A 22,846-nucleotide genomic window follows, 5' to 3' on the forward strand; every position below is an offset into this window, starting at 1 on the left:
CCAATATACAAGGAAATAATTTAATTAAATACAAATTGTAAAAACTTCCCCCCAGCTTCTAAAAGTAGAGATAGTACAAAGGTACATGCTTTACTTGTAATTATTCTTACCCCCTTGCCATGGGATGATACAGTCTTCTGTCAGGCTTTGAATAGTCCCTTTGTACAGCTGCCGCATAAGTGGTAGCTTAAATGATGAGAGATGGTTGGGTAAGCACACCTTCCTTAGTGGGACATGGACTAAAGGGATCCTTGCCATCACGATTGTTGCATCCTGATATGAGGAAAATTAAATTCACATAAAACACAGTAAATACACCTCTACCCCGATATAAGGTGACCCGATATAACATGAATTCGGATATAACGTGGTAAAGCAGTGCTCCGGGGGGGCAGGGCTGCGCTCTCTGGTGGATCAAAGCAAGTTCGATATAACGCGGTAAGATTTTTTTGGCTCCCGAGGACAGCGTTATATCGAGGTAGAAGTGTACTAAGCAGTTGAAGCAAGTCAAAACTTTATCTGTAGTTTAACTTCTAAGGTTTAAATACTGGAAACGTATAACTATTCACCTGAGTAAAATTACCTTTGTATAAGTGTTTGCAGGATTGGTGGCTAAGGGACCTACCATTCCCACCACTCCAGCCTTTTCTTTCAGTCCCGTCCATGTATTGTGGCCTCATCTAATCACATCCTGGATAAAGCACCAAACCACTCCACTTCATGTTTTAGTATGTTGTTTGCTTATTTATACAGTTTAACACCATGCTGTGCTTAAAGTTTCAGTCTACTACATAGTATATGCAATGGATAAAGCCTAAATGGAGCCTGAATCCACCAAAACCTTGGACTTTTCTGCCTAAGACCAGGAGTGAAATCCTGATCCCGTTGAAATTCATGGCAAAACCCACCCATTAATTTCAGTGGGGCTAGCATTTCATCTCAGGTGATTGTACTTAGCAGCAGCCTTTGTGGTGCCTTTGAAACCATGTTTGTGACTGCAATGCCCCTTTTGAAATAAAGGGCTTGGATCTGCTTAATCTACCTATTTTATACCATGAACAATTGAAATGAAAGGATACATAAAAAGATCGTTGACCTGCTTCTTGTCATACCAAACATCCCTAGTACCATTACCCTCTCCTAGTTTATTTTTTTCAGAGACCCTCAGTTTCTACTCTGTTCTTGACCCAAAGGAATTGGATAAGCAGCCAAGAGTACTTTGTGGCATATAACATGTCTGTGAAAATGAACAATCCATCATTCCCCACCCAACAGAAATGGAATGCCTTTGCTTTTTGAATCTGGCACCTTTTCCATTTAACAGATAACTAATATATGTGGATCTTGATTGGATTCACAGCCTAAGTTGCCTCTAAGCTGCGCGGCTGCCCCGGACCTGCCGCGGGAGAGGTGCCCCGGCCCTGGCCCTGGCCCCAACCCAGCCCGCCCCGGAGCTGCCATGGCGGTGAGAGGCGCCTCTCCCCCCCAAACCAGGTGCTGCTGCGGGGAGAGAGAGCTGGGGGGAGTCCTCTCTCCCCACCGTAGACCCAGGGCAGCCTGCACCCCAAACCCCTTGTCCCCGGCCCCATCCCAGAGCCCACATCTCCAGCCGGAGCTCTCACCCCCCCCTTAACCCCAGCCCGGAGCTGCCTCCCGTACCCTGAACCCCTTATTTCTGGCCCCACCCTGGAACCCGCACCCCCAGCTGGAGCCCTCACCCCTGGCCCCACCCCAAAGCCCACACCCCCAGCCAGAGCCCTCACCCCCTGTACCCCAATTCTCTGCCCCAGTCCTGAGCCCCCTCCCACACTCCGAACCCCTCGGCCCCATCCCCGCCACATGAATTTTGTGTCACATCACCTCCATAGTGGTGCACATAACACAATTCATTCTGTACATGCGTGGGGAAAAATTAGAGGGAACGCTTTGCTTACTCTGTATTTTATATTGGCATTGAAGTTGCAATAAGCATATTTTACCCAAGAAAAATACCATGAGTAAACTCTAGTAGAATGATAGGAATTATTTAAAAAAAAAAAAAAAAAAGTAAAGATAGACAATACTGTGCAAGTATTTTAAATATCTCATATGGAACAACAGTCTATCTTGGCCATTTTAGCCTCTGATTAACTTTTTTACTCTTATCTCTCCCCTGTAATCCACCACTCTCTTATTTCTCCCCAGTCCTTCAGCCTCTTGTAATATCCTGACAGCATTCCTACAGTGTCCTGTAAAGCCCATTAGCCCCTTCCTTGCCCCGAAGAAGAGCTCTGTGTAAGCTTAAAAGCTTGTCTCTTTTATTGGACCAACAGAAGTTGGTCCAATAAAAAAATATTATCTTACCCATCTTGTCTCCTTCCCACAACATTCCCAAAGCACCTGAACTCCTCTCTGGCTGCGGAGTAAACCTGAAAGGCTATAGAAGTGTGTAGAGCGCCCACAAAGACCCTTAGCTCTCCTCTTAGCATCCAGTACCAGCAAAGTCCTTCAGCCCCCTTTTTGTGGGTATCTTTCTTCCTTCAGAAGACATTGCCATGACAAAGGGTATCTGTAATGCTTCTCCCGTAGGCGTACTAGGCATAGAGAAGGGCGAGAAGGCAGCCAGCAGAGAAGGTGGAGGGAGGAGCTGCTGCCATGTTGGAAAGGTGTCAGTCACATGGTCTGGTCAATGCCCCAGCCTGTGACCAGTATCCTGGAAGTGACCCAGTCATTGGGTTTACTACTCACTGTTGTGACGCCTCCATGTGGCCGGGGATTAGTTTTCGACCAGTCTGATGCCCCTTCCTTTAGTCGCTCACGCTGTGTCTCTCCTTCTCTTTATTTGGACTCGATTGATCCCTCTCCGTAACTCCCCCTATGTCTGGTTTCACTAGGTCATTATCGTTTTCCTATTCTGAGGTATCAAAGTTCCTCTAAACTATCTGTCTTAGGAAGTCTTTCTTTTTATTGCCCAGATTGTACCCTTCCCCAGTGGCTGGTAGGGGAACCCAGGCTCCCCTTGTACTCCAGGTTCCAGCCCAGGGGCCCTATGTCTAACAACCATGATTTGCTCCAGCTCCCAGACCCTGTTGCTATCTCCTTGAACTTCTTCACTACCGTCTGGCCTATCCCTTGGTTACCAGTGAAAGAGTGGTAACCATTTCAAATGTAGCACATTTAAGTATAGCTATCAACTAAAAGTGTATACCATTCATACTAGCTATCTGCTTCAGTGGTCTGAAAGCTTAGACATCCATTTCTAACTACTGTACTTGCTCTGAGTTTGATGTTGAAGGTGGAGAGAGGAAGTCTGTGTGGTGTAGGTGGTAGATGTGGAAGTAATATGGAGAAGGTGAAATATAGGGTCATAGGTTGTTTGGTAAGTGAATAAGGGTATGTTTACACTACAAAATTAGGTCAATTTTATAGAAGTTGATCTTTAGAAATCGATTTTATACAGTCGATTGTGTACGTCCCCACTAAGCACATTAAGTCATCAGAATGCGTCCTCAATACCGTGGCTAGCATCAAATCATGGAGCGGTGCACTGTGAGTAGCTATCCCACAGTTCCTGCAGTCTCCGCTGCCCATTGGAATTCTGGGTTAAGCTCCCAATGCCTGATGGGGCAAAAACATTGTCGCGGGTGGTTTTGGGTACATGTCGTCAGTCTCCCCTCCTGCCGTGAAAGCAACGGCAGACAATTGTTTCACGCCTTTTTCCCTGGTTACCCATGCAGACACCATAGAACGGCAAGCATGGAGCCCACTCAGCTCACCGCTGCTGTTGTGAGCATTGTAAACACCTCATGCATTATCCTGCAGTATGTGCAGAACCTGGCTAAGAGACGCCAGCATGAGGACGATTGTGAGGAGGACATGGACACAGACATTCCTGAAAGCACAGGCTGTGGCAGTTGGGACATCATGTTGGCAGTGGGGCTGGTTGATACAGTGGAACACCAATTTTGGGCCCGGCAAACAAGCACAGACTGGAGGGACTGCAGAGTGTTGCAGGTATGGGATGATTCACAGTGGCTGCGAAACTTTCGCATGCGTAAGGCCACTTTCCTTGAACTTTATGACTTGCTTTCCCCCACCCTGAAGCGCAGGATTACCAAGATGAGAGCTGCCCTGACAGTTGAGAAGCGAGTGGCGATAGCCCTGTGGAAGCTTGCAATGCCTGACTGCTACGGGTCACTCGGGAATCAATTTGGAGTGGGCAAAGCTACTGTGGTGACTGCTGTGATCCAAGTAGCCAATGCAATCACTGATGTTCTGTTATCAAGGGTAGTGACTCTGGGAAATGTGCAGGTCATACTGTATGGCTTTGTTGCAATGGGGTTCCCTAACTGTGGTGGGGCAATAGACGGAACCCATATCCCTATCTTGGCACCGGACCACCTTGCCAACCAGTACGTAAACTGCAAGGGGTACTTCTCAATGGTGCTGCAAGCACTGGTGGATCATAAGGAACCTTTCATCGACATCAACGTGGGATGGCAGGGAAAGGTGCATGATGCTCGCATCTTTTAGGAACTCTGGGTTGTTCGAGCAGCTGCAAGAAGGGACTTATTTCCCAGACCAGAAAATTACTGTTGAGGATGTTGAAATGCCAATAGTTATCCTTGGGGACCCAGCCTACCCCTTGCTCCCATGGATCATGAAGTGCACAGGCAGCCTGGACAGTAGTAAGGAGCAGTTCAACTATAGGCTGAGCAAGTGCAGAATGGTGGTAGAATGTGCCTTTGGACGTTTAAAAGCTCGCTGGTGCTGTTTGCTGTCTAGGTTAGACCTCAGTGCAACCAATGTTCCCATTGTTGTTGCTGCTTACTGTGTGCTCCATAATATCTGTGAGAGTAAGGGGGAGATGTTTATGGCGGGGTGGGAGGTTGAGGCAAATAGCCTGGTGGCCCATTTTGAGCAGCCAGACACCGGGGCGATTAAAAGAGCACAGCTAGGCGCGCTGCGCATCAGAGAGACTTTGAAAACCAGTTTCATGACTGGCCAGGCTATGGTGTGACAGTTGTGTGCGTTTTCTCCTTGATGCAAACCCGCCCCCTTTGTTGATTTTAATTCCCTGTAAGCTAACCACCCTTCCCCCCCTTCGATCACAGCTGGCAACGGAAATAAAGTAACTATTATTTTGAAACCGTGCATTCTTTCTTTCTTAATTACAAAATAAAGTGAGATAACTGACAAGGTAGCCTGGGTGAGGTGGGGTGCGGGAGGAGGGAAGGACATGGCCACATTGCTTATTGTGAGGAGGATATGGAACTTGAGGAGAAGGGCAGGCAGTTATACAATGGATGCAGGGTGGGTCTGTGCACTTGTTGGCTTTCGTGCAGCTCCACCAGACGCCTCATCATGTCCGTTTGCTCCTCCATTAGCCTCAGCATCACCTCCTGCCTCTGCTCATCGCGCTCACTTAATGCTTTCCTGGCCTCTGCCACTGAATGCCTCCATGCATTAAGCTGTTCTCTATCAGTGCGGGAGGACTGCATGAGCTCAGAAAACATGTCATCACGAGTGCAGTTTTTTTGCCTTCTAATCTGCGATAATCTCGGGGACAGAGATGATAAGGGGGAGCATAGAAACATTTGCACCTGCGGGGGAATAAAACGGGAGAGTAAAATTTAAGATCATTTATTTTTGAGAAGAAAAGGGAGACTTTCACAGTGAATCAAGCAATTCACAGCAGACAGCACATGTACTTTAGGTACAAGATTGCATTTTGCCTTTTATATTGAGCACCTGCCAGTATGGTGACACATCACACATGGCTGGGCAACAGAATTTGGTTTCCAGGCGGCCATGGTAAGCCAAAGGGTACATGGGGTTGTCTTCTTACGCCTTCATAATATGTGGGAATGGTTTCAAACTGCAGCACCCTCCTTTCCCATAGCAAGCAATGCTGGTTGGGTTTCACATTTAAAAGGAGGGGCTGCAGTTTTCGGGTGGATGTGCAGCACACACCTTCCCCCACCTCACCGTGTGGCTATTCTCTGGGATGATCCCTTCACCCCTCCCCCCACCATGTGGCTATTCTCCTGGATGATCCCTTTTAGCCAAGCCAAACAGCCCAGCATGAACGGGGTCCTTTTACTGTTCCCTTACAAAAATTCCCCTATTTCAACCAGGTGACCATGAATGATATCACTCTCTTGAGGCTAACACAGAAAGATATAAACCAAATGTTGCTTGAATGCGACCAAAACCCAGGACCACTCACTGCCATGCTTTGTGCTGCAATGATTCCAGACTACTTGCTACTGGCTTGGCATGGTAAAGTGTCCTACCGTGGAAGACGAAATAAGGCAGCCCTCCCCATAAACCTTCTGCAAAGGCTTTCAGAGTACCTCCAGGAGAGCTTCATGGAGATGTCCCTGGAGGATTCCCGCTCCATCCCCAGACACGTTAACAGACTTTTCCAGTCGATGTACTGGCCACGAATGCATCCCAATTCTTCAGGGCAAATCAAACGTTAAACACAATTGCTTTTAAACCCTGTACTGTAGTTAGAAATATGCACTCACCAGAGGTACCTTCTCCGGCTTCAGGGTCGGGGATCCTGCCTTGGGAGGATACTGGCTCCAGGGTGATGAAAAGGTCCTGGCTGCCGGGGAGAACGGATTCACTGCTTGCCTGCTGTTCATTCTCCTCCTCCTCCTTCTCCCTGTTGCATGAGACTCTCCCCTTGCAGGTGTCCACAGACAGTGATGGGGTAGTGGTAGGGTCCCCCCTAGAATGCCATGCAGCTGATCATAGAAGCGGGATGTATGGGGCTCTGACCTGGAGCGACCATTTGCCTCCTTTGTCTTTTGGTAGGCTTGCCTGAGCTCCTTAACTTTCACGCAGCACTGCTGTGTGTCCCTGTTGTAGCCTCTCTCCACCATGCCCTGTGCGATTTTGGCATACATATTAGCATTTCTTCTTTTTGATTGGAGTTCAGCCTGCACAGATTCTTCTCCCCATACAGCAATCAGATCCAGGGTCTCCCTTTCAGTCCATGCTGGAGCTGGTTTGGGGGGACAGCATGGTCACCTGTGCTGCTGAGCTCACCACACTGACCAAACAGGAAATGAAATTCGAAATTTCCCGGGGCTTTTTCTGTGTACCTGGCTAATGCATCGGAGTTCAAAGTGCTGTCCAGAGTGGTCACATTGGAGCACTCTGGGATAGCTCCCGGAGGCCAATGCCGTCAAATTGCATCTGCACTACCCAAATTCGACCCAGCAAGGTCGATTTTAGCGCTACTCCCCTTGCCGGGGAGGGGGGAGTACAGAAGTCAATTTTAAGAGCCCTTTAGGTCGACGGAACAGGGTTGGTTGTGTAGATGCATTCATTTTAAAATAGACCTAACGCAGCTAAATTTGACCTAATCCCGAAGTGTAGACCAGGGCTAAGAGATATTAATAAATTATAGCAGTTATTCAGGTGGCCCAGTAGTTGGGACTTTCAAAAGTGCTTAGCTTTTGACCTTACTCTGCTTTCATTCAAGCCAATGGGAGCACAGTTAGGCAAATGCAAAGAGCTTTGAAAATCTCACCGTAAATAACTAAAAATCATGATAACTTTCTCGCCAGACTTCTGAGGGTTTTTCAAGATGTTAGTGAAGCAAAGGGACCTCGGACAGCATCTCTTTATCAACCACCTCCTTCCTGTAACCACTACATTTGTGCTTTTGTATGTGTTATACACCGATGAGTTCTCTTAGGAAAGTAATTGAAAATAATTTTAAAATATTTGTTGGAAAAATTTGTACTGAAGATTTTTAGATCAAATTTCTGTTACAGGTTAATGCTACATTAGAAGTATTAAATTGCTATCAAATACAGTCCACACTGAAGAAATAGAAACAAATGTTTTATAGCAAATATTACAATTTTAAGCTTCCTTATGGTGCAATGCTTTCCACAGAGGTTTTTTTTTTTTTTTTTTTTTTTTAAGACTCAAATTCACATTTCCAGCTCTCTTGCTCCTAAATTCCTCAGGATTTGAAACCCGATTATAACCTTATTCTTTGCCTTTCAAGAACATAACCCAGAGAGAGGGGTTTTACTTAAATATTTTAAACAAGTTTCTGGAACCATACTTCAGTGCCATAATTTTTGGAGTACATGAACTGCAGTTTCCATGAATATCTCATTATTTTCTTTATCTCTGTTTAAGACCACTCCACTTTACTTAACGGGTATACATTTTAATCCCCAGTTTTACAGTTGGTTGATGTAGGTCTCATTGGAGATGAGATTTCATTGCTCTACAAAGCATCTAGACTATCAAATAATTCTGTAACTGAATTATTTTCATTCTAATTCTTTTAACCTCACTTAATTTATAAGAAAATATTAAGTTATTTTGGGGCAGTCTTTATTTGTGTTTTGTACAGCCGTGAGCACACTGGCACTTGACTGATCATAATGAGATGCTCAGCAATGGAGTTATTCAGCTGCAGTATGTTTATCTTACATGTGTTGAAACACTGCCAAAATAAGACTAATAAGTTAAATTTTGTAGATTCTTTGTAACTTCCAAGAGATTTTTCAGTTTAATGTGACCAAAAATCAGTACTTAATAGGTTGTTATAGTGGAGTAGTAATTTTATTACTCAAGTCTCTTGGTAAGGCTCTGGTCAGGTTGGGACCTCATTGTGGTATGCACTTTACAAGCACAGGTACACATGATCTCTGTCCTATAGATTTTTTTTCAGTCAAACTAGTAGAAGATGCGACCAGAGTGAGTAACAAATAGGACAGAAAGCTGAGGTTACCAAAATTACATAGTGTGGTTTATATAGGCTAACAATGTGTTGAACTTGATCATTTACAAAATTTTACTTTTTCACTTTAAAAGTTCCCTGTCAAACCGTGAGTCCCTGTTTCCATTAAAACTTTTACCCCATCTTCCAGTATACCAGAAAAAGAGACATTAGGCTTTCTGCCTATTGTACATTTTCCCTGCCTCCCATCCATCGAGGCTATTCACAACTTCCCTTGGACCTAGTATTTTATTATTTCCTGGGGGGAAGGGAGATCCCCCACAATGCCTGACCCACTTAGGCATTAGTCTGCTAGGCGATTCTCTCTGCACAGTTCAGGGGCTTGATCCCTGCAAGCGTAAGAGGACAGAGTGACCGATCACTTGTAAAGCATATAGTCTGATTTTTCCAGTAGTCCAATGGTGTGAAGATGACAGAGAGGCAGGGGTGAAAGTAAAGTCGAAGACTTACCAGTACGGGGGGCCAGCTCTGGCCCCGGAAGAGGCAGGGTCTCGGGTGGGAGGGGCAGGTCTGGGGATCAGTGTCCCCCAGCCAGTCCTTCCATGTTGCCTGGCCCATGCCACGCAGGGCTCCAGTAGCGATTTAAAGGGCCCAGGGCTCCGGCCACTGCCCCAGTAGCAGCAGCGGCGGCGGCCAGAGCCCCGGGCTCTTTTAAATCGCCAGCCCCGGGGCAGCTGCTCCTTTTGCCCTCCCCCATTGGCGTCCCGGGGCGGGGGCTAACAGGGCAATGACATTGAAGCGCTGCTACGGCAGCAGTTTAAGCAGGGTCCTTAAAGCACTGCCACGGCAACGCTTTAAAGTCAGCTGGGTACAGGCCGGTGCTGGCGGCCACTTTTTACCGGTGTGCCGTACCGCCCTGTACCACCTTACTTTCACCCCTCCAGAGAGGGGCCTGTTACCATACTTTATCTCTCCCAACATAGGGTTACCATATCTAATAAATAAAAAAAGAGGACTCTCCACGGGCCCCGCCCATTTCCGCAGCCCCGCCCCAACTCCGCCCCTTCCCCGCCCTAACTCCGCCCCCTCCTCCCTTCCACTCCCAGCCACGCGGAAAGGGCTGCCCGAGCGCTACCGGCTTCACGGTTTGCCGGGCAGCCCCCAGACCCTGCGCCCCCGGCTGGCGCTTCCCCTCCCGGGCTCCGGCGGCGCAGGGTCCGGAGGCATAGGGGCTGCCCGAAGCCTGTAGCGCTCGGGCAGCCTGGCTCTTAAACAGAGCTGAAGAGTCTAGGAGGAGCAGAGCCGCCATGGCCGGAGGCTCTGCTCCTCCCCTGACTCTTCGGCTCTGTTTAAGAGCCGATCTGCCCTAGCGCTACCAGCTTCGGGCAGTCCCTATGCCTCCGGACCCTGCGCCGCCGGAGCCCGGGAGGGGAAGTGCCCGGCTGGCGGGAGGGGAAGTGCCCGGCCGGCGGCTGGGGTCCGGAGGCAAGGGGGCTGCCTGAAGCCCATAGCGCTCGGGCAGCTCGGCTCTTAAACAGAGCCGAAGAGTCAGGGGAGGAGCAGAGCCGCCATTTTCCCGGACATGTTCGGCTTTTTGGCAATTCCCCCCGGACAGGGGTTTGAGTGCCGAAAAGCCGGACATGTCCGGGAAAAAGAGGACGTATGGTAATCCTATCCCAACAGCCAGTCCACCAATCCCAAATAATAGCTCAGATTCTTAGTGCTGCCAACTCTCTCAATTTTATTATTGCAATTTTTGCAAAAGTTGGTACTCTTCTTAAAGCTCCAGGTGCTGGAAGCATATGATTTGGTGAAAGTCTGCTTTACTTTTTTTTTAAAAGTAAGTTTCTAGTCCTCATTCATAGAAGAAAAACTTAAAAATATGACTTGAGTGTATTCTAAGGGCTCAGGTATCAGAAAGCAAATAAATGAACCCCCAGGTTTTGAAAAAAATATAATTTTTAAGATGATCCCATGATGTTTTTAAAAATGCTTGGAGTTGGCAGTACTGGCTGGATCTGGTGATGTACTTGGGCCTCCTGGGCTGCAAAAATATGGTCCTGTTTCTGTTGGGAGGGGGCTTGCCTAGGCCCCTTGCCCTGCACCACTGATGTTGCTGAGTAATACTCAGGCAGTTACTAACTTGGGAAGTTTTTTATTCAAATTTATGATATAGTGTTTAAAACTAATATATATAGAAAGCTTATTACTCATAATCCATAAATATGTATTATACTTTCATTTTAATATCCTAGGAAACAATTTGGCTATCATTGTACATGAGCCAAGATATAGTAACATTGTTTTCAACAGTGTATGTAGCGTTGGAGCATTTTAATAGATTGTCATACTCTGGATTTTTGTAGTGCTTTTCCTCTAAGATATCAAAGTGCTTTATCCTATTAAGCCTCTCTTCACTCCGGGAGATAGTTAACAAATATGTATGGAAAGGAATCACTTGACACACCCAGAGGTGAAATACAGCATTTGTATGGCAGTTTACAGCAACAATTACAACAGTTTAAGACAGGAAGTGTAGAATAACATTGTATCCAGATGAAACTGTAAAATATCCGAAGAACTGGTTTTATGCAGTTGGCAATACGTTGTTAGCCAGAACATTGTGGCTAACACCTTGACTTTATAAAAGTGGTATATGATCTTTAATGACCACAAACAGAGATGGTATTTTATAAGTAAGGTAGCTTTTGGAAAAATACCTGGTGAATTAACTTTCTGTGACTGAGATTAGCTTTCTTACATTCTGCTTGTGGCGATTTGGGGAATGTATCTGTGTCAAATTATGCATTCTATTGTGTTTTGTGAATGTTATGTTGTGTTTGACTCCATTTTGAATGTAGTCATCAGTGTGAGTTAGAGCATCCATTTTGTAGTGGGGACTTGACACCTAACCTATGGCTACATTAGAGAGCTTCCTGCAGTGCAGAAGCACGGTCTCTAGTGGAGCCTCTCTAAGCCAACGGCTTACAGAGCTCTCCCGTTGGTTTAGTTACGCCAGCCCCTGCGAGCGGTGGTAGCTATGTTGGTGAGAGACGTTTTTCTGTCAAATTAGCACTGTCCACATCTGCGCTTAAGTTAGCATAAGTTATGTCGCTCAGGGGGTTGGCTAATTCACACCACTGAGCGACATAACTTATGTCGACTTAAACTGTAGTGTAGTCCTTGCCCTAGTGGAGAGACTATGTCCGGGAAGCTAGGCTAGAGCAGTTAAAAGCCATCAACACTGCATGGCTCCAGTCTGGTGGAACAATGGGTTTTCTACTCGCAGGGCCATAGATTTTGAACAACTCTACCTGGCAGCTGTGGGAGGCCTGGAAATTCCCCAGCAGAAGTGCATGGGCAAGAACGGTATGAAACTGTTTAGATGCTGCTTAGTGGTTCTCTATGAAAGGAGGTCATTTCATTTCCACCAATAGAAGAGCTGCCTGGCCTAAGGACTTAGACTAAACCAAGGATTTATACGGTTGGGGAGGTCATAGTAAGGGGGAGGTGTTGCTTTCAGGAGTTAGTTGTTTTCCTAAGATCTGTAACTCTCTTGTGCTGTGTGGGGTATTTTGTTTGTGTTTTGGTTTTTGAAGAGTTTGTGTTTATGGATAAGAAATTCCTTTGCTAAACCAGTGTTCACTTCTTTACTGCCGCAATCTGGCCCTGAAGGGTGTAACATGGAAACCAGCACTCCTATAGCCAGGTGGATGCTGAGGGGAATGTGTCTAAGCAACTGGTCTCTCTTGGTTTTTAGAAAGTTAAGTAAATTAACTTAGATTTTTATTAGTTATTAATATGAGTTTGGGGATTTTGGACGGCATGTACGTTTTCTAGCATTTAGTAGAAAATGGATTTTGCCCCCCAGATAGTTCATTTTTGGACCAACATATCCAGTGTCTCAAGTTCTTGGGTGAAGGTGATTATTCTCACTGAAAGAGCATGCTATCTTCACACCTCTTCAGTCCCTGTGAGATAGGAGCCCAGCACACTCCATGCTTTTCTTAAGAAGGTGTGGAAGCTCCAGGACACAAGCAGAGATTTGTGTATTGGGCATGCCCGGTAAGCAATCTAGATTGATTCAGTGGAAAAAAGACCCTTCCAAGTCAGAGTTAGTAGTACTCAGATCCACGTTGGCGTAAACATTTTAAGGGTGTACATTTTGAAATGTCATACGTCAGGAATGGATGTGTGGTTTTTATGTCATCTTTTTTAAAAAGATAATTTTGTATGGTTATCAGGTATGCTGTAGCTTCTAACCAGTGTTTCAATCTATATGTGCAGTCTTTGTACTCTGGCAATATTTTAAGTGTTTTGGGGGGTTCCCCCAAAAGAAACACTACTGAATAAAATAATTTTCTGTTTGTGTTCCTAAAATGAAAAATTGGCACTGCAGTGCTGCTTTCGCTGGTAGTGCTGAGACAACAGCTCATTCATTCATAATAGATGAGGGAAGATATCAATTTGTCTTTACTATTTTACATTAGCAAATAGTATGCCTTCTCTTATATTTTAAAAATTGATAAAAGTGCCTAGAACTGTTGGGAAAGGTGCTTTAACGAAGTTTGAAGAAATAAACAAAACAGTAAAAATAAACAAAGTTATTGAGCACTGTCATCATTCAAAGCATGGTCCAAATTACAGAAGACACAGCTCATGCTCCAAAAGAGATTTGTCTGCATTGGACAGATCATAATTCAGACACTGTACGCTAGGTGACAAAGATGATCAGAAGTTCTGATCTCAAAGTGGTCTGATAACCTATCATTAGAATGTGCCTATTTATTTGTTGTTGAAAGACTTTGAGGAAGAAATGTGTTAAGGAATTTTAAGGGCTGATGGCAGTTCAGCCTGCTGGATGGGGAAGTCTTTGCCTAAGTATCAAAGATGGAATGGAAGCAGGCATGATGAGGGTATGTCTACGCTACAGTGGCAAAGCGTGTTTTTCTGTTGATGTAGGGGTAACCCACCTTTCAGGGAGGGGGTAGCTAGGTTGACGAAAGAATTCTTACATCGACCTAGATGCTTCAATAGTTGGGGTTAGGTCAACCAAACTACATGACGCAGGGTGTGAAATTTTTCACAGCCCTGAGCATTGTAGCTAGTTTGACCGAATTTTTAGGTGTAGACTGGGTCTAATGATGATGAAGTCTTGTTAGCTGGCTACGTTGTAGCCTAATGGGGAGCCAAGCCTACATCGCGGGGGTTTCAAAAGCTCTTCTGGCTGCTGTTTTGCTAAAATAGTTATGAATAAGACCGATGGAGTTTTGAAAACGATAGTAGTACCAAGTCTGATAACTTAGCTGGTTGATCATCCTTGTTTTTTATAGTCCTGTAACAAAAAAAGTTTCACAAATTTAAAAAGCAGTACAAGGCAAAGCACTGATATGGCTTATATGCATGAGAATCTCTATCTGCCCCACCCACAATTGCTTTCACTTTAGAGACAACATTTTTCAATTATTAGTTGACTACAGTTTTTCTGCGAGAATTTTACTTTTTGATTTTTAAGGTGTTTGAGTTTTTAGATTTTACTTGTTTAGGAAAGGTGAGGTACAGTAGTTTCCTATGTCATCTGTGAACAACACACTTGTTCTGCATGGTTTGTCAGATTTGTTGGGCTTTTTGAGAGTTGTGATACAGGAGATAAGAAAGGACCAGAGTGAATTTGAAAGGAGCCATATTGTAACGAGTTCTATCTTTGGTATCCTGTTTTCCATAAATTATTCTCCTGTCAAAAATAAATAAATAAATACCTTTTTTTGGAGCAACTTGCATCCATTTATATTTCCCCCTTAGAATGTAAAGTAAGAGAGAGTTTGGTCTGCAAAATACATAGAAATATACACAGATTTAATAACTGGTCATATAAACGTAAGTGATAAAACCGATGTGCTAGAAAGCTAATCTCTAAAACTTAAAATAAGTCTAAGCATCAAACAACACCATCCAACAGGCTTTAATCTACTAACCTAAATCAAAAAGATCAAAGAAAGTTATAACTAATAGCAGCATTTGGTGGAATACTCCCGTAGAAGCAGGAAAAAGCTAGAAATTACATGTCACCTTCATATCCTGGCTTCCTGACCTTGTGTTGAGATCAAGCCCTCACCATACCAGCTGTAACCATTAAAATCTTGCCCCCAAGGGTTAAGTAGGAGAGAAACTCAGCTGTCTATAGGAAAGCAAACACTGAAAGTTCCAGCCCCTAACATGCCCAATTCAAGGCAATCTGCGTATGCTTGTCATTCAGGCTTGTCTCTGCAGTATTGTAGGGCAGCTCCAACCAGCTTGTTTGTTTCTGTTGTGTTGCTGCTGTTTGAGCAGTTCACAAATCACACTCTGCTTCAAGACGATTTCATAAAAGACGATTGTCGTACCTTGGAGATACTGTTAATCAATTTCAAGGTAGCATTTATTTCTATAACTACTAATCTGTTTTATTTGTGTTTAGGAAGCATGGAAAGTATTTTACACGGAAATGTATTTAAAATCCAGCCATTTTTTCTGTAGTAAATTTTAGGCTAGAGATTCAACTATTTGATATTTCAGAAATTATTACAAATGTAGATTTAAGACTTTGATGTATGTTCGGTTTATTTGCACTAAAATGTTACCCTGACTGTAATAAGTAGACTCCTTTCTTGTAAAAGGTTACAGCTGTTCAGAAACATTTGAGCGCCTGGAACAGAACAGTGCTAATACAAATATCCATTGTTACTGTAGTAGGTAGTTTTGATCTTTTGTTATAGCATTATTATATGTAGTTTCTCACTTGTTTTTCAGAGTCTAAATTAACTAATGTGAGATTAAATTGCTGTTTTTTAATTTAATGCAGGGATGAAGTACATTGAGAAGTGTATTGCAAAAAATTATTATTAGGATGTCTAGCTTAATAAGAAAAATATTGCTGAAGTGAGATGGGTTTTTGTTTTTGTTTTTTTTGTTTTTTGTTTTGTTTTAAATCTGTTTTTGCACATACAGTGACTTTGGTAAAGTATCTGCAACTACTTATGGATCATGCATTTTATTTTTATTAGCAAGTAAACTGATATAGTGGCTATAATATCTCGGCTTGATGTGCATTGACATGCATATTTATCACTTTGGTTGCATATTTAATACACAGTATTTTTCTCATTTTAAGAGAAAATAATTAGTAATGCATTTTTTAAGGATCTCCAAATATAATTTTATTTTGAAATTTGGATGTCTACAAAAAATTTCAGCATAACATTTACCAGTTTATATCATAATTACAAATCAGTGGGCATGGTATAATCAAGAGATAAACAGAATTTTTTTAGGTACAGAGAGTTTTAGTGCAACACACTGCTGTGTAATGAATCTGTAAAATATACAGGTTTTAATCTGTTACATAACATACCTTTCAAATTGGCATTGTGGTGGTTTGTTATAGCAGTAATTGTACCATAGCAGGGGGGTTCTTTTTGGTGACATTCTGCAGGTATATTTATATGGTAACCCCATTATACAATTTACTAAATCCCTGTGAATCTTTTACTACAAGTAACTCCTTTTACACACCCAAAAAAGAGAGAGATTCTGATTTTTGAGTGTACATGGAGTAGAGTTATTTTGGATAATAAGAATATTAGTGATTATGAAAACTTAAGTACCCTTTATATGGTAATAGAAAGTCACTAAACTATAAATAAGATTAAGTGTAAGGACAGTACTTCCATTGCAGGCAATAAGTTTTTACTGCTTTCCATGCTCTTAAATTTTGCTGAGCTATTTCTACTAATACACTGAGATAAATAGATATAAATAAAACATTTTGTAGTGATCACGCTTGTCTCTAGCTATATGTCTTTTTTCAAAACAGTAATTCTTGCAGTGACCTATTATAATTCCTTGTTTTCTTCTCTGTGCATTTAGTTTTTTGTTAAACCACAAATGTGATGGTATTAAAAATAAACTGCAATAAACTGGTAAATCCTCTTCAGGCAGTTTTTGTATGAGCGCATATATATATATAAAGATAATTTGATAATTTTATATGTATATAAATGTGTGTGTGTGTGTGTGTGTGTGTGTATATATATATATATATATACTTCAGAAAAAAGAGCTTGTCAAAGCACCACAGACGGTTCCCATAATAATCTGTTTTTCATAGCTTGTGCTAAACAAGTTAACTTCTGGTTAAGATATTTATGAAGGTCTTAAAATTATTGTCTTCCCCACCCTTGGCTCTTTTCCCCAATCCCCACTCCTTCACATCCTAGCTGTTGATGGGTTACTTCGTGTGCCAGCTGAGTGAAATCAATTCACTAGGTGCCCATTTGCAGCATGATCTACAATCCTGGCTTGGTGACATCTGGAAACTCCCTGTCACATGAATTGCAATTCCTGACCCAGCCTGCAAAGCAGGAAATGAAATCATAGTGTCCCAGGTTTAAGACAGGCCAGCTTGTTAGCATATCAAGCTGTTGAAGGGGATGGAGGAAAAACAGCTTAATATAGATACTGAATGTGGCAAGAGAAGGAGAATAATTTTTTATTCTGTAAATTTGATGCTTTCTTCTTCTTCCGTATGGCTTGGGTAGGTAGCAACAACTACATGCTTTATTATGATTGTACCCTAATCGTTACTTCATGTCACAGATATTTAGATTACTGAAAAGCTATTTATCAGCAAAGAAGGGCATGAATATATTCAAAAGTGAGACTATTATGATTATAGTCCACCTAGTTCCTGTACAGTGGAAAAAAATGCAAAAATCCCAGACAAATAGGAAATATATAAGTTCAGTACCATCAAACTGTAGTGTTAGCATTCATAAATATTTAACACTGGTATACTCAACATGTTAAAAAGACTGTAACATGTTTAAAAGTTAGTGTTTTAAAAGTTGCTGAGAATTTCTTATAAACAATTGCTACTGAATAAAAACTGAAAAGATGTCTTTTCTTACACAGATGATAAATTTTAAAGTAGACATAAACTAAGTAAATGAAAAGTGTTCTATATGTTGAGAGGACAGACCTTTGCTTTTTGTTATCTTCTGGTAGTTTTCCTTAACTAAATAATGAAAGCTTTTCAAGGACGAACTAGCGGTTTACAACCAAAATAAAAAGCAAGAATCAGGAAATTGAGAGAAACCAACTCCCACATATTGTGAACATACAAAAATTAGATGCTAGAGAATTTTAAGAATGTCCATCTGAGAGCCAAAAACAGAGATCAACAATCATAAAGCATTTAAAAGTTTCTTGACTTCTGAACAAATACTGTCTTGATAGAGAATTAGGCTCTCCCATGAAAGCCAGTATCAAAGACTAGGCGCCACCTGTTACTTTTGTGAACTTTGGGGGGGAAAACAATGGCAAAAATAATTTTGGTGAAGTGAAAGGGGAGAAAGACCTCATCAGAATGGTTGTGCATTGAATTAATGGTATAGTAAATGGAGTCTTGGAAGGATTTATCTGAGTTTATAGAACTGAGAACAAGGTACACACTTGTGTACTAAAAAATCTGTAGTGTTATGGGACTTGAATCCATTATACTGTTTCTTCTGGAAGGAGTCTAAGCTAAGATTGTTAAATATTGCTCAGTTTAAGAATGTGTCACTTCTTGCAACATTTAGGATTAAATTGTTTCAAACAAACTTTTGGCATGGGGAGATATTTTCATGAAGGATCATGCTTATTATCAGGACTATCATGTTCTCTTAAAAAAAAAAAACAAAAAAATACAAACAGTTTTAATAGGCTGTCTGCAGCTCCTGATCTGGAATGTTTTAGATAATTTAAAATGCAGTTTGAGCTGTATCCTGTCCTAAATTTAAAAGGAGCAAACTATTATAAACCAGTTTGGGGGGTTATATTTTGGTGCAAGACACAGATTTGAGATGTACATTTTCTTAAATGGTTAAATAAACTAATTAGCTGTTTCCTAACTATCACGTAAATCAGTCTCTGTACCACATGACTGGAGGATAGCTAACGTAGCACCAATTTTTAAAAAAGGCTCCAGAGGCAATCTTGGCAATTACAGGTCAGTAAGCCTAACTTCAGTACCAGGTAAATAGCAGGGTCCCCCAAGAATCTGTCCTGGGACTAGTGCTGTTCAATATATTCATAAATCATCTGGGAAAAGATGTAACAAAGGTAGCAAAGTTTGCAGACGATACAAAATCACTCAAGACAATGAAGTCCAAAGCTGCCTGAGAAGAGCTGTAAAGGGATCTCTCAAAACTGGGTGACTGGGCAACAAAATAGTAGATGAGGAGGACTTTAAACTAGGTTCGACGGGGACAGGTGCGCAAAGCCCACAGGTAAGTGGGGAACATGGAGACCGGGGAGATGGGTCGGAAACGAGAGGGAGTGTGGGCTATATTGTCAGAGAGAAAGGAGGGTCAGGACAAAACTGGGAGGAAAGATCAAACCAGTATCTTAGATGCCTATATACAAATGCGAGAAGTATGGGCAATAAGCAGGAAGAACTGGAAGTGCTAATAAATAAATACAACTATGACATTGTTGGCATCACTGAAACTTGGTGGGATAATACACATGATTGGAATGTTGGTGTGGATGGGTACAGCTTGCTCAGGAAGGATAGACAGGGGAAAAAGGGAGGGGGTGTTGCCTTATATATTAAAAATGTACACACTTGGACTGAGGTAGAGATGGACATAGGAGACGGAAGTATTGAGAGTCTCTGGGTTAGGCTAAAAGGGGTAAAAAACAAGGGAGATGTCATGCTAGGAGTCTACTACAGGCCACCTAACCAGGTGGAAGAGGTGGATGAGGCTTTTTTTAAGCAACTAACAAAATCATCCAAAGCCCAAGATTTGGTGGTGATGGGGGACTTCAACTATCCGGATATATGTTGGGAAAATAACACAGCGGGGCACAGACTATCCAACAAATTCCTGGACTGCATTGGAGACAACTTTTTATTTCAGAAGGTTGAAAAAGCTACTAGGGGGGAAGCTGTTCTAGACTTGATTTTAACAAATAGGGAGGAACTCGTTGAGAATTTGAAAGTAGAAGGCAGCCTGGGTGAAAGTGATCATGAAATCATAGAGTTTGCAATTCTAAGGCAGGGTAGAAGGGAGAACAGCAAAATAGAGACAATGGATTTCAGGAAGGCAGATTTTGGTAAGCTCAGAGAGCTGATAGGTAAGGTCCCATGGGAATCAAGACTGAGGGGAAAAACAACTGAGGAGAGTTGGCAGTTTTTCAAAGGGACACTATTAAGAGTCCAAAAGCAAGCTATTCCGCTGGTTAGGAAAGATAGAAAATGTGGCAAAAGACCACCTTGGCTTAACCATGAGATCTTGCATGATCTAAAAAATAAAAAGGAGTCATATAAAAAATGGAAACTGGGACAGATTACAAAGGATGAATATAGGCAAACAACACAGGAATGCAGGGGCAAGATTAGAAAGGCAAAGGCACAAAATGAGCTCAAACTAGCTACGGGAATAAAGGGAAACAAGAAGACTTTTTATCAATACATTAGAAGCAAGAGGAAGACCAAAGACAGGGTAGGTCCACTGCTTAGTGAAGAGGGAGAAACAGTAACAGGAAACTTGGAAATGGCGGAGATGCTTAATGACTTCTTTGTTTCGGTCTTCACCGAGAAGTCTGAAGGAATGCCTAACATAGTGAATGCTAATGGGAAGGGGGTAGGTTTAGCAGATAAAATACAAAAAGAACAAGTTAAAAATCACTTAGAAAAGTTAGATGCCTGCAAGTCACCAGGGCCTGATGAAATGCATCCTAGAATACTCAAGGAGCTAATAGAGGAGGTATCTGAGCCTCTAGCTATTATCTTTGGAAAATCATGGGAGACAGGAGAGATTCCAGAAGACTGGAAAAGGGCAAATATAGTGCCCATCTATAAAAAGGGAAATAAAAACAACCCAGGAAACTACAGACCAGTTAGTTTAACTTCTGTGCCAGGGAAGATAATGGAGCAAGTAATTAAGGAAATCATCTGCAAACACTTGGAAGGTGGTAAGGTGATAGGGAACAGCCAGCATGGATTTGTGAAGAACAAATCATGTCAAACCAATCTGATAGCTTTCTTTGATAGGATAACGAGCCTTGTGGATAAGGGTGAAGCTGTGGATGTGGTATACCTAGACTTTAGTAAGGCATTTGATACGGTCTCGCATGATATTCTTATCGATAAACTAGGCAAATACAATTTAGATGGGGCTACTATAAGGTGGGTGCATAACTGGCTGGATAACCGTACTCAGAGAGTTGTTATTAATGGTTCCCAATCCTGCTGGAAAGGCATAACGAGTGGGGTACCGCAGGGGTCTGTTTTGGGACCGGCGCTGTTCAATATCTTCATCAACGACTTAGATATTGGCATAGAAAGTACGCTTATTAAGTTTGCGGATGATACCAAACTGGGAGGGATTGCAACTGCTTTGGAGGACAGGGTCATAATTCAAAATGATCTGGACAAATTGGAGAAATGGGCTGAGATAAACAGGATGAAGTTTAACAAAGACAAATGCAAAGTGCTCCACTTAGGAAGGAAAAATCAGTTTCACACATACAGAATGGGAAGAGACTGTCTAGGAAGGAGTACGGCAGAAAGGGATCTAGGGGTTATAGTGGACCACAAGCTAAATATGAGTCAACAGTGTGATGCTGTTGCAAAAAAAGCAAACGTGATTCTGGGATGTATTAACAGGTGTGTTGTGAGCAAGACACGAGAAGTCATTCTTCCGCTCTACTCTGCTCTGGTTAGGCCTCAGCTGGAGTATTGTGTCCAGTTCTGGGCACCGCATTTTAAAAAAGATGTGGAGAAATTGGAAAGGGTCCAGAGAAGAGCAACAAGAATGATTAAAGGTCTTGAGAACATGACCTATGAAGGAAGGCTGAAAGAATTGGGTTTGTTTAGTTTGGAAAAGAGAAGACTGAGAGGGGACATGATAGCAGTTTTCAGGTATTTAAAAGGGTGTCATAAGGAGGAGGGAGAAAACTTGTTCACCTTAGCCTCTAAGGATAGAACCAGAAGCAATGGGTTTAAACTGCAGCAAGGGAGGTCTAGGTTGGACATTAGGAAAAAGTTCCTAACTGTCAGGGTGGTTAAACACTGGAATAAATTGCCTAGGGAGGTTGTGGAATCTCCATCTCTTGAGATATTTAAGAGTAGGTTAGATAAATGTCTATCAGGGATGGTCTAGATGGTATTTGGTCCTGCCATGCGGGCAGGGGACTGGACTCGATGACCTCTCGAGGTCCCTTCCAGTCCTAGAATCTATGAAACTATGAAATTCAATGTTGATAAGTGCAAAGTAATGAACGTTGGAAAACATAATCCCAACTATACATCCAAAATGATGGGTTCTAAATTAGCTGTTACCACTCAAGAAAGAGTTCTTGGCGTCATTGTGGATAGTTCTCTGAAAACATCTGCTCAATGTGCCGCAGCAGTCAAAAAAGCTAACAGAATGTTAGGAACCATTAGGAAAGGGATAGATAAAATGATGGAAACTATCATAATGCCACTATATAAATCCATGGTACGCCCACACCTTGAATACCGCGTGCAGTTCTGGTTGCCCCATCTCAAAAAATATACACTGGAATTGGAACAGGTACAGAGAAGGGCAACAAAAATTATTAGGGATATGGAACAGTTTCCCTATGAGGAGAGATTAAAAAGACTGGGATTGCTCATTTTAGAAAAGAGGAGACTAAAGGGGAATCTGATAGAAGTCTATAAGTGAATAAGGAAGTTACCCCTTCCCATAACAGAAGAACCAGAGGTCACCCAATGAAATTAATAGGCAGTAGGTTTAAAACAAACATAAGGAAGGTACTCCTTCACGCAGTCAACCCTTGAAACTTGTTGCCAGGGAGTGTTATGAAGGTCAAAAGTATGACTGGGTTTGGTTCAAAAAAGAATTAAATAAATTCATGGAGGATAGGTCCATCAGTGGCTATTAGCCAAGATAGGGATGTGACCCCATGCTCTGGATGTCCCTAAAATCCTGACTGCCAGAAGCTGGGACTAAGTGATAGGGGATGGGTCACTTGATACTTGTCCTGTTCTATTCATTCCCTCTGAAGAATCTGGCCCCAGCCACTGTCAGAAAAAAGGATACTGGGCTAGATGGACCATTGGTCTGGCCCAATATGGCT

General features: G+C 42.6%; 1 protein-coding gene across 2 annotated transcripts in view; it reads right to left on the reverse strand.

Annotated features, from left to right (window-relative positions):
• The window catches only part of LOC135977639 (protein dispatched homolog 1-like), a 250,928-nt gene that overhangs the window by 104,791 nt on the left and 123,291 nt on the right, over positions 1-22,846 (reverse strand). The window lies entirely within an intron of this gene.

This window comes from Chrysemys picta, unplaced genomic scaffold, assembly GCF_011386835.1.
Source record: "Chrysemys picta bellii isolate R12L10 unplaced genomic scaffold, ASM1138683v2 scaf5, whole genome shotgun sequence".
NCBI classification, from domain to species: domain Eukaryota; kingdom Metazoa; phylum Chordata; order Testudines; family Emydidae; genus Chrysemys; species Chrysemys picta.